At 42.9% G+C, this 12,639-nt stretch overlaps 1 protein-coding gene and 1 non-coding gene across 6 annotated transcripts in view; one reads left to right on the plus strand and one right to left on the minus strand.

The window, feature by feature from the left end:
* SPECC1 (sperm antigen with calponin homology and coiled-coil domains 1) overlaps positions 1–12,639 on the minus strand; it is a 457,476-nt gene that overhangs the window by 374,492 nt on the left and 70,345 nt on the right. The gene's annotated exons all lie outside the window — the stretch shown is intronic.
* Positions 11,428–11,534, plus strand: LOC129405231 (U6 spliceosomal RNA). The gene has a single exon (XR_008630414.1). It is a non-coding gene; the product is annotated as a U6 spliceosomal RNA (small nuclear RNA).

Genomic DNA, 12,639 nt, shown 5'->3' on the forward strand with positions numbered 1-12,639 from the left:
CCTTCCTTCCTTCCTTCCTTCCTTCCTTTTTGGTTTTATGACAACAAACCCTGCCTTGCTCAGGGCTTACTCCTGGCTCTGTGCTCAGAGGTCACTACTGGTGGAACTTGGGGTACCAAATGGGATGTTGAGGATCAAACCAGACAAAGCAAATGCCCTATCCACTGTATTATCATAGCTCTGGCCCCACATAGCTTATTTTCTATGATAGGGAAGGTAGCATAAGTTTTAATGTTAACCAGGCAACCTGGGTAAGATCTTTAAACAAATCATTAATTTTTAAAACAAGTGACTAATACAGAAGGGCTGGTTCCCATGTACTTCCAGGTAGTAGATGAAAACATCACCAAATTTTCTGATCAATAGCAAAGATCCCTCATTTATCAATAGGACCACATGCGACCCTAGGGTAGATGAAGAAGTCACGCAGTTTCTTTTCATATAGTCTACAAAATTGTTTTCTTCTCTTATCTTCTGAGTAAAAAGAGTTCCTGTACCCTAACTTTTTAGCCCTTCAAACTGTCAGGCCACCAGAGTGATGAGTGGCTAGTGCAAAATAACAATAGTTTACAATATTAGCAACTTTTTCTCCATAGGAAAAATAAGCCATTATTTACTTTGTCTTGTAGCACCATAGGTACCCCCTTGGATCCCCAAAAGCAAATCAATTCTGATTCCAGACTTGAAAAATTCCCTAGATAATACCTCAGATGAAAAATGTAAACACTGCAGTTATGGGAATTCTTAAATGATATGCACTTGGTTCTACTTTCTTCTCTCCAGCACTAAGTGTAGACTTAATCCAACTCTACAGCGAATGGCCAGAGCAAAGTCTTGTTTTGAAAACCAGAAAATAGAATTCAAGATTTAAAAGAACCATCAAGACCAGAACTGATGCTGCCTTCCAGAAACCCCACCATAGTCTCCCCTTCAACCCACTCCCACCTCCAGGCACAGCACTGGCAGGGAGAGATGGTTCCCCCGGCCTACACCGACACACATACACACTTTCCATAAGAGCCTGGCTCCTGAGGAGATGCCTTGGGGAGGCAACAGATAGCAGGAGTTGGCAACCGTGGGAAGACTACCCTTCGGGAGCAGGAAGATCGCCTGGTATAGCCTCCAAGGTGCTATCAGTTATGGTGAGACAGCAGCAGCAGGAACCAGGAGGAATGCCCAAGGTGTCACCACCCCAGGCTCAGGGCTAGAAAAGGATTTTATGTAACTGCTTTTTAACTAATGCTAAAGGGGAAGTCAAAACATGAGAACTAGAAAGCACTAGGCCTGGATATCAGAGGTCCTGGGAAAGGAGAGGAATGCACCCCGCCTCTCCCCCACCCCCTTGTTGTCATCCCAGGCAGACAGGCAGGCCTTTACAGGGGCTCAGGATAAAGGAGGAGAGCAGCAGGCAGCGAGCTCTCCCTTCTTATCAGTGCCATGCTGCTTCCACAGATGTGTGGTTTCCTGAGTTCTGCTCTCTACTATCTCAAATGCAGTGAACCAGTTATGTATTTGCTGAAGGCCCACTGATAGTGACTACCCATACTTAGGACACGCTTTTATAGATGTCAAAATGCAGCAGGAAGGCCCTGTCCTCTCAGACTTACCAACCAACACAAGATGGGCAGGGGGGTGAGGAACCATCTCTCCCTGCCAGTGCTGTGCCTGGGGATGGGAGTAGGTTGGAGGAGAGACTATGGCAGGGTTTCTGGAAGGCAGCATCAGTTCTGGCCTCGATTCTGGTTCCTCTTTTACGTCTTGAATTCTCTTTTCTGGTTTCCAAAACAAGTTTGTTTCTGTTCCAGAAACAAGTTGGTTCCAGTTCAACTATTCATCACATACCATGAACTGTACTCAACTCACAGAAAACCAAGAAGCTGCTAAAGCAATTTGAGGGAGGCAGGAGACCTCTCAGGGGCTGACCTGAGAAGCATTAGTTTTTCATGGGGCATCCTGGAATGGCAGGTGGGGGCTGTCTGGCTGCACAAGGAGAAAAAAGTGGAGCCCCTGAGACCCCAGGAGCTGGAGTGTAGTGATAAGGGCTCTGGGCATGATTGGGCAGACACCTTGTATTTGAAGCCAAGCAAGTGCAATGACTGGCTTGTGCAGAGCCCCTCTGGGAGCAGCCAAAGAAGACACAGCAGACGGGAGTACCTCTGGAGGAGTGAGGCTCATGGGAAGTAGTGTGTACAGAGTCTGCTGGAGGGGAGGCTTCAGTTAAGGCAAAGTTGGACCAGAGTGATAATACAGCAGGTAAGGCCTTTGCCTTGCAACACTGATCCCTAGCACCCCATACTGTCCCCTGAACACCACCAGGCGTGGTCTCCGAGCACAGCCAGTAGCAAACCCTGAGCACTGCCAAGCGTGCCTGTCTCCACCCTCCCCCACCAAAATAAAGAAAAGAAAAAAGAAAAATGCAAAGGTGAGTTTCTGTTTTAAAGACCGGGATGAGAAACCCATTTTATTTTTTTTTTGAGGTGCTTGTATTTTTTTAAATTTTATTTTATTTTTGGACTGGAGTGATAGCACAGCAGATAGGGCATTTGCCTTGCATATGGCCAACCCGGGTTTGATTCCCTCTGACCCTCTCGGAGAGCCCAGCAAGCTACCGAGAATATCCCGCCTGCATGGCAGAGCCTGACAAGCTACCCATGGCGTATTTGATATGTCAAAAAACAGTGAAAACAAGTCTCACAATGGTGTTACTGGTGCCCGCTCCAGCAAATCGATGAACAATGGGATGAGAGTGCCTCAAGTGCGATTTTATTTTTATAAAGTTGGGCACAATAATTTATTGCATTCAATATTCCAACACCAATCCCAACACTTTATACCTTCCCACCACCCAATATTTCCAATTTTCCTAACCACCACCCAAGCCTGCCCCAATAGCAGGCCCTAAATAACTTGTTTTGCATTGTTTGTTATGAATAATCTGCTAAAAATGATCCAAAAAAGTTTCCTTAGAAGAAAGTGTGTGCCCAAAAGAAAAAAGGAAATGCCCTGCCACAGAGGTGGGCCGGTCGGGGGAGGGGATAGGGGTGCTGGAAGGGATACTGGGATCATTGGTGGTAGAGAATGGGCACTTCTCTATTGGTGGAGGGATGGGCACTTAATCATTGTATGACTGAAACGCAAGCATGAAAATTTATAAATCTGTAACTGTACTCCACGGTGGTTCACTAATAAAAATCTTTTTTAAAAGAAGAAAGTGTAAAAAATAAAAATTTAAAAATAAATAAATAAATAAATAAATAAATAAATAAATAAATAAATAAAGAAGAAAGTGTGTGAAATTGCTGTATATCAACCTGGAGCTATTTGGCCCTTGTATAAGAGATTTACTAACATGCTGCTACAGGTTGAGCCTTGTGTACTTATATATATGTATATATATATATTTAATTGAGATCAGTTTCCTTCTACTTTCCATCCAATGTAGTGTGCTACTCCTGGTATACCAGTGGTGTCGAGTATGAAATGCAGCAGCTGTGTGCTTCAGAAATTCTAAATTTTAAATAGGATGATATAGTTTGAATTAAATTTTTGGCTGAATAGTGACTTTGTTTTGTTTTGGTTTTTGCTTTTTGGATCACACCCGGCGATGCTCAGGGGTTACTCCTGGCTCTGCACTCAGGAATTACCCCTGGTGGTGCTCAGGGGACCATATGGGATGGGAATCAAACCTGGGTCGGCCACGTACAAGGCAAACGCCCTACCCGCTGTGCTATCACTCCAGCCCCTGAATAGTGACTTTGGAGTCCGGAAAAATCTCTGCAGTTTGTTGATCTCTCCCAAGATTTATTTGTGAGTCTCTGGATCATGGCCATTAATGAGCTTATATGGTGCCAGAGGCAGTTTGTGGGCATGACTGCCAGGCTCCTGGAAGAACAGAGAGGTGGGGGAGGTCGTCTATCCCCAACTATGTGAGAGCCTGGAGATTTCGGTCACAAAACCACACACCTGGGTTTTTCAGCAGCTTCACTCATGGATGAGGCTCGTCTGAGCCTGTGGAGATGGCTGTGAGCCTGGCAATGATTTAGTTATGGAGGTTTTTGGCTGCCAGGGATCTGTTGGGGCAGGGGAGTCCTACCAGCTGCCCTGCCCCGGGATGCCCCAGATATGAGGTTCAGCCTGAGCAGAGTCTGGAGGCATCTCTCAAGAAACCTATTTTGAGGTTCTAGGATTTAATTTTCAATATAAGTGAAGAGCCAAAAGCTAGGGACACAGAGCGCTTGGCAGCACTTATGGGTTCTTCAGGTCTTTCCCCTGCATGTTTCTCATTCAAACCCTATGATGTGCATGTAAAACAGACTTGTGAACTCACTCAATATGAGCAAAGGCAAATGGGATCAAGCTCAGAACTGTGTTTCTAAAGCCTATAATATATTTTTTGTTCTGGTTTTGGGGCCACACTTGGCAGTGCTCACAGCTGACTCCTGGCTCTGTACTCAGGGCTGATTCCTGATGGGCTTGGGGGAACATATGGGATGCAAGGGATCAAACCCTGGTCAGCTGCATGCAAGGCAAATACTCTATCTGCTGAACTATCTCTCCAACCCTAGGCCTATAATAGTTCTGCAATACCAACAGCTGAAGATCTAGGAAACAGAAATTCCATTTTCCAAGTTGCACCCAACACCTTCTGCTTCCTCTTGGATTTGGAGGTTCCACTCTGTATGATAAATTGATCTGAATCTGTTCTTTGAGGCAAAAAATAAAGTAAATCAGATATACTACAGCACGCCCGTCTCTACAGCCACGGACTCTGGGGAGCAGAGGAGCAGCCAGCCCTTAGTTCCCTCAGCTCCAGGCCACTCCATGAGTACTTCCATCTGGGAAAGTCTGTTGCCTAGCAGCTTTCCCAGGAGGCAGGACTGAGCGACAACAAGCCTACCCTCCCAGTCCTCTAAAGCAGACAGGTGAGGCTACTCTTACTCTAACACTGCTTTTGGATGCAACATCAAACACAGAAAGCTACTAGTCTCAGTTGCTAATTCTTGTTCTTTCTCTATTCAAGCTGCATTTTTGGTTTTGTTTTCCTGGTCATCACATGCAGCTTCTGTACCACTTGAGAGTTCTGGTTCGCTACAGCAGATCCCTCTGAAGGCGGCACATCAGTGCTGCTTTGATATGTTTAATAAGTATTTTCACTAACGGTTTCACTGATATTTAAGATGTCAAACACCTGCACATGAAAGCTCACAAAGGGAAAATGTTTAAGTAGCTTGCAGATTAAAGTAACTAAGAAATTCCTCTCAATTCCACAAAAACGGGAAGAAATCCAAAGCTCTCAAAACATTACAAATAACATAATCCTGTCTTTAAAGGTAGATAACATGGCAGAGCGATGGTTCTCAAACTTGAGCATGCATTAGGATCTGGGAGACAGTCCATTAATGACACACCGCCTACATCCCAACCGCACAGCTCCACAAGCGGCACAATTCTATCTCCCTGAGAGCTAGGACAGGGCTTGAGAGTTTGCCTTCTGGGCTGTTTCCTGCTGACTTACTGGAACCACACTTTGGGAACCAATGTTTACGAGCAGCACCATTAAAGAGTTTTATCTCTGTGGACACACAGCTGTCCTGCATCATGCTCTGTGGACTGACAGCTGTAAGCGAGAAGGCAGGCCAGTGATTTCCAATCTTTCTATACCTGCAGACTGCAAATACTCCATAGACTTATGGTGGAAGAGCACTGGTTTAGAGCAGCACTTTCCAAAGAAACCTAAAATAAACACACCCTCAAGTTTATATTACCTAATAGTTACATGAAACAAGTAAAATATAATAATATTTCAAGAATGTATTTTTCTGGGCCAGGGAGATGGTACATCAGGTAAGGCAATTGCCTTGCATGTGGCAACTGAACCCTGGTTCAATCTCCAGCACCATGTATGGTTCCCCAGAGCCTGTCAGGAGTGATCCCTGAGCGCAAACCCAGGAGTAAGCTCTGAGCATTGCTGGGTGTGGCCCAAAGGCAAGCAAACAAAAGAGGAATGTAGTATTTATATATGTGAACCCAATACACTTAATATATTATTAATAGATGTAAAATACATGAGCAAGGAATTTTACAATTGCTACATCATGATTTGGTACTTTATACTCAAAGCACATTTCAGCAGAGGAGGGAGGAAACAGTGGAGATGAGCAGAGGGAGTCTGTCCCAAAGGAGGAACATAAGGGGAGAAAAGGTGGCACCAGGAGACCAGGCAGAGGGGAGGGAGTACCTTCTGGAAAGAAGGGAGGTGAACTCCAAGCCACTGTAGTCACTTCCAGGACTTTGCTTTTTACTCTGACAGAATGGGGAGACAGCTTGGAGAATTTTAGCAGAGAAGTGACTTAATGTGTTAAGAGACCCAATTTGGGGCTGGGAAAATAGCTCGAGTGGCTCTGATGAATGAATCCATTGAAAAACTCAGGTATGCGAGTTCATGAGGTCGAGGTTGGACAACCTCCCCCATCCCCCTATTCTTCCGAGAGCCTGGCATCATGCCAATGAACTATCTCTGGCACCATATAAACTCATTAACTGGCCGTGATACAGAGACTCATAAATACATCTTGGAAGATTTATTTGTGATGCAGAGATGCTTCCGGACACCACATTCATCATCCAGTTAAACTCCAGTTATATCACCCCATTCAAAATTTTAGAATTCCTAGAGCACACAGCCATATTCACAGCCTTGCAACATCTCATACTTGATACCACTGATATACCAGGAGTAGCACACCACATTGGACTGGTTGTAAAGCAGGAAGCAACTGATCTCAATGTTGAACAATGAGTTCAACAATCAAGGAAAGAAATCAAGGAAGAAATCAAAAGATAACTGGAAACAAATGAGAATGAAGACACGAGTTACTATGGGATGCAGCGAAAGCCATATTAAGAGGAAAATGTATAGTGTTGCAAGTGTTTCTCAGGAAGGAAGAAAAAGCCCACATAAATAACTTGACATCCCAGCTCAAGATCTTAGAAAAGGACCAACGAAAGGACCCCAAACCAGGCAGAACAAAAGAAATAACAAAACTTAGAGCAGAAAAGAATGACATGGAAACCAAAAAAAAAAAAACAATCCAAAAGATCAATGAAACCAAGAGCTGGTTCTTTGAGAAAATAAACAAGATCAATAAACCACTAGCAAGACTCACAAAGAAAGAGAGAGAGAGAACCCTAATAAACCAAATCAGAAATGAAAAGGGGGATATCACAACAGAAACAAAGAATCAAGAAGATCTGGAATACCTGAATAGACCTGTTACTATCAAGGAAATTGAAACTGTTATCAAAAGTCTTCCCAAAAACAAAAGCCCAGGTCCAGATGGATTCACTAGAAAATTCTTCCAAACATTTAAAGAGGATCTATTTAAACAGAAACTCTCCCAAACAGTTTCTATGATGCACATATCTCCCTAATACCAAAAGCAAACAAAGACTCCTCTAAAAAAGAAAACTACAGTCCGATATTCCTGATGAACATGGATGCAAAAATCCTCAAAAAATATTAGCAAATAGAATCCAACAACTCATCAAAAAGATCATATACCACGACCAAGTGGGATTCATCCCGGGGATGCAAAGATGGTTTAACATTCGGAAATCAATCAACATAATCCATAATATCAATAAAATAAAAGATAAAAACCATATGATCATATCAATAGATGCAGAGAAAGCATTTGACAAGATCCAACACTTGTTTATGATGAAAACTCTCACCAAAGTCAGTTTTGAAGGAACTTTCCTCAATATAATCAAAACCATCTACCACAAGCCTATGGCAAGCATTATCCTCAAGGGGGGAAAACTAAGAACCTTCCCTCTAAGATCAGGGGCAAGACAAGGATGCCCACTCTCACCACTTATGTTCAATATAGTACTGGGAGTACTTGTAATAGCGGTTAGGCAAGAAAAATATATTAAGGGCATCCAGATAGGAAAGGAAGAAATCAAGCTCTCACTATTCACAGATGATATGATACTATATTTAGAGAACCCTAAAGCCTCTACCAAGAAACTTCAAGAAACTATAGACTTGAACAGTAAAGTTGCAGGCTATAAAATCAATACCCAAAAGTCAATGGTTCTCCTATACACAAATAATGAAAGAGAGGAAAGCGACATGAAAAAATCAATCCGTTTACAATAATGCCTCAGAAAATTAAGTACCTCGGAATCAGCTTAACTAAGGAGGTAAAGGACCTCTACAAAGAAAACTACAAAATGGTACTTCACGAAATACAAGAGGACACAAGGAAATAGAAACATATCCCCTGTTCAGGTATTGGGAGAATTAACATTGTCAAAATGGCAATAATCCTCAAAGCATTATACAGATTCAATGCAATCCCTAAAAGGATACCCATGAAATTCTTCAATGAAATGGATCAAACACTCCTAAAATTCATATGGAACAACAACCCCCCACGAATAGCTAAAGCAATTCTTGGGAAAAAGATAATGGGAGGCATCAACTTCCCCAACCTCAAACTATACTACAAAGCTGTAATAATTAAAACAGCATGGTACTGAAACAAAGGCAGAGCCGCAGACCAATGGAACAGGGCTGAATAGTCTGACACACAACCTCAAATATATGATCATCTAATCTTTGATAAGGGAACAAGAAATGTGAAGTGAAGCAAGGAAAACCTCTTTAACAAATGGTGCTGGCAACATTGAACAGCTACATGCAAAAAAAGTGGGCTCATACCTCTACTTAACACCATGTATAAAAGTCATATTAAAATAGATTAAAACCTCAACATCAGACCAGAATCCATAAAGTACATTGAAGACAGGGTCAGCAAAACCCTCCATGACATTGAAGCTAACGGTATCTTCAAAGATGACATGCCACTGACCAAGCAAGTGGGAACAGAGATAAACAAATGGGACTATCTTAAACTAAGAAGCTTCTGCACCTCAAAGATACAGTGACCAAAATACAAAGATAATATACAGAATGGTAAAGGATATTCACCTAATACCCATCTGATAAGGGGTTGATATCAAGAATATAATACAAGGCAGTGATTGAACTCCACAAGAAGAAAACAGCCAACCCCATCAGAAAATGGAGGGTGGAAATGAACAGAAACGTTCTCAAAGAAGAAATCCGAATGGCCAAAATACATCAGAGAAAATGGTCTACATCACTAATCATCAGAGAGATGCAGATAAAAACAACAATGAGATATCATCTCACACCACAGAGACTGGCCCACATCCAAAAGAACAAAAGCAACCAATGTTGGCATGGATGTGGGGAGAATCCACGCCACTGCTGATGGGAATGCCAACTGGTTCAGCCCTTTTGGGAAACAGTATGGCCGACCGCTTCTCAAAAAATTAGAAATTGAGCTCCCATTTGATTCAGCAATACCACTTCTGGGAATATATCCCGAAAATGCAAAAAAGTATAGTAGAAATGACATCTGCACTTGTATGTTCATTGCAGCACTGTTTACAATAGTCAGAATCTGGAAAAAAACCCGAGTGCCTGAGAACAGACGACTGGCTAAAGAAACTTTGGTACATCTGCACAATGGAATACTATGCAGCTGTTAGAAAAGATTTGTGTATAAGTGGATCAACATGGAAAGTATCATGTTAATTGGAGAGTATCATGCTAAGTGAAATGAGTCAGAAAAAGAGGGACAGTCATAGAAAGATTTCACTCATCTGTGGAATATAAAGTAACAGAAAGGGATACTAACACCCAAGAATAGTAGAGATAAGTACCAGGAGGATTACTTCACATCTCAGAAGCCGGCCTGCTGGGGGAAAAGGCAGCTCATATAGAGAAAAGACCACCAAGTAAAGGTGCTTGGAGGGCCCGCTCGGGATGAGAGATGTGTGCTGAAAGTAGACTATAGACGATGGCCACTAAATACCTATATTGCAAACCACGACACCCAAAAGGAGAGAGAGAGCAAAAGGGAATGTGCCAGCCACGAGGCGGGAGTGAGGGGGTGTAGGGTGGGGGTGGGAGGGATATTGGGACCATTGGTGGTGGAGAATGGGCACTGGTGGAGGGATGGATACTCAATCATTGTATGACTAAAACGAAGCATGATAGTTTGTAAGTCTGTAACTGTACCTCGCGGTGATTCATCTATTAAAAAAAATGTAAGGGGCTGGAGCAATAGCACAGCGGGTAGGGCGTTTGCCTTGCACGCGGCAGACCCGGATTCAATTCCCAGCATCCCATATGGTCCCCTGAGCAACGCCAGGAGTAATTCCTGAGTGCAGAGCCAGGAGTAATCCCTGTGCATCGCCAGGTGTGATCCAAAAAACAAAAAAAAAATTAAAAATAAATAAAAAAATAAATAGGGGCCGGAGCGATAGCACAGCGGGTAGGGCGTTTGCCTTGCACGCGGCCGACCCGGGTTCAATCCCCGGCATCCCATATGGTCCCCCAAGCACCGCCAGGAGTAATTCCTGAGTGCAAAGCCAGGAGTAATCCCTGAGCATCACTGGGTGTGACCCAAAAAGCTAAATAAATAAATAAATAAATAAATAAATAAATAAATAAATAAATAGATAAATAAGAAGTAAAAGAAAAAAAGAAAATCTTAGCACTGAGGCTCACCCTGTAACAAAATGTCAGCAATCTCTTATAGAAGGGCTTAATGGCTCCAGGGTGAGATACAGAAATCTTTACACAGTTTTTTTTTAGAAAAGATTTTTAGTGAATTACTCATAACAAGCAATACAATATAAATTATATAAGGCCTGTAATTGGGGCAGGCTTGGGTGGTGGTTGGGAAAACTGGAAATAATGATGGTGGGAAGGTGTATGGTCATGGGATTGGTGTTGGAATATTGAATGCAATAAATAGCCATGAACAACTTTATAAAAATAAAATAAATAAAAATTTTAACAAGAATTTCTTGCAGTTTTAGCATTTACTACATTTTTGGGTGGCTGGAAATAATTGTTCTCTGGCTTACAGAACATATCTCACAGGTGTAAGCTCTCAGGTTCAGCCCCTGGTGCTGTTACCCGCATTGTCCAAGAACCCAGTGGCTGTGATGCTTGTGCCTGACAGTCCTGTCCGTGAACACTAGCACTGCCAGCGGTGCTCAGGGCTGACTCCTGGCTCTGCACTCAGGAATCAATCTTGGCGGTGCTCGGGAGACCATGTGGGATGCTGGGGATCAGACTCAGGTCTGCCACCTTCAAGTCAAGTGAAGTACACATTGTACTACTGCTCCAGCCCCGCAGGCAATTTCTAACTACACTACAGCCAGGTATGTGCAAATCCTGCTACTAAAGGAGGAATAGCCCCCGAGAGCACTACAACTAAGGAAGACGTGAGGTCCAGCAAGATGGCTCTAGGGGGCTGGGAACATGCTTTCCTTTATAGTTGAGATATTATGCTGATTTTTCAAATATGTACATAGTGAGTGCTCGCTTCGGCAGCACATATACTAAAATTGGAATGATACAGAGAAGATTAACATGGCCCCTGTGCAAGGATGACACGCAAATTTGTGAAGCGTTCCATACTTTTATGACTGAAACACAAGCACAAGAATATGTAAACCTGTATCTGTACCCCCATGGTGATTCATTAATTTAAAAAAATGGAAAAAAATATGTACATAGTGAGGTTTTACTGTTTTTGAATTTGGGGGGAAGGCACACCCAGCAGTGCTGGTGCTATGCTTCAGGGTCAAATCTATGGTCTCATAGATGCAGGTCTACTAATTAGTTCTACTAATGAGCTACATCTTCAACTCTACTGTCTCGGACATTTATATCAGAGTGGTAAAGAGGGTTGTGAGTGTGACATGCTAGTCAGAAACAAAGATGAGCCTTATGGTTGTATACATAGTTTCTGAGGTGAGAAACTATAAAGCTTTATAAAAATAATATTATTCCACATACTCCAAAGCCACTGCCATGCCTCTGGCCAGACTCCGCCACTTCATGACTGAGCTCCACAGAGTTTCTAATCTCTGACAAGAGAAGAAAAATTTCAGGTACATGGGGGTTTTGGCCTAAAAACTTCAGGCCCTCTTGGGATTGGGATGGGTGGCTTCTCTCCACATCCCTGTGCTTTAGGAGGCCCCGGCAGCCATATCCAGGTCCCAACACCACCATGTAAGCTCATTTACGGACCTTGTTCTAGATACAAAAGTTTCTTGGATGCCCATTCCCAAGTGGAGCCACATCAGGAGGAGAGTGGGCCAGCTCCTGCCCTACCAAAGCCTCAACAGTTGCACTCATGCCCGCCATACCTTTGGCTAGACTGCCCAGTTAAATATTCTGGATTTTCTGGAGCATGTGGTCACATTCATTTCCACATGAAATCCTCAAACTCTATAACACTAATATCCCCGTAGGAGCACAACAGATTGGATGGGAGTGTGACGAGCAGCCAACAATCCCAACTAACAAAAATACGAACATAGAAGCTTAACTTGCAATAACAGCTTAGTAAACCCTCACACATGGACTTAATGTCCCCATGATGAGATACAATTTTCACAAATTTTCTTCTATGGAATTTTTTAAATTATTCTGTTAGCCACTTAGTGGGTAATAAGCAATATAAGGTAAATTACTGTGGACATGACATAGGGGGCGGCTTGAAAGGTGGTTGGGAAAATGGA

Source organism: Sorex araneus, chromosome 5 (assembly GCF_027595985.1).
Source record: "Sorex araneus isolate mSorAra2 chromosome 5, mSorAra2.pri, whole genome shotgun sequence".
In the NCBI taxonomy this organism is placed as follows: Eukaryota; Metazoa; Chordata; class Mammalia; order Eulipotyphla; family Soricidae; genus Sorex; species Sorex araneus.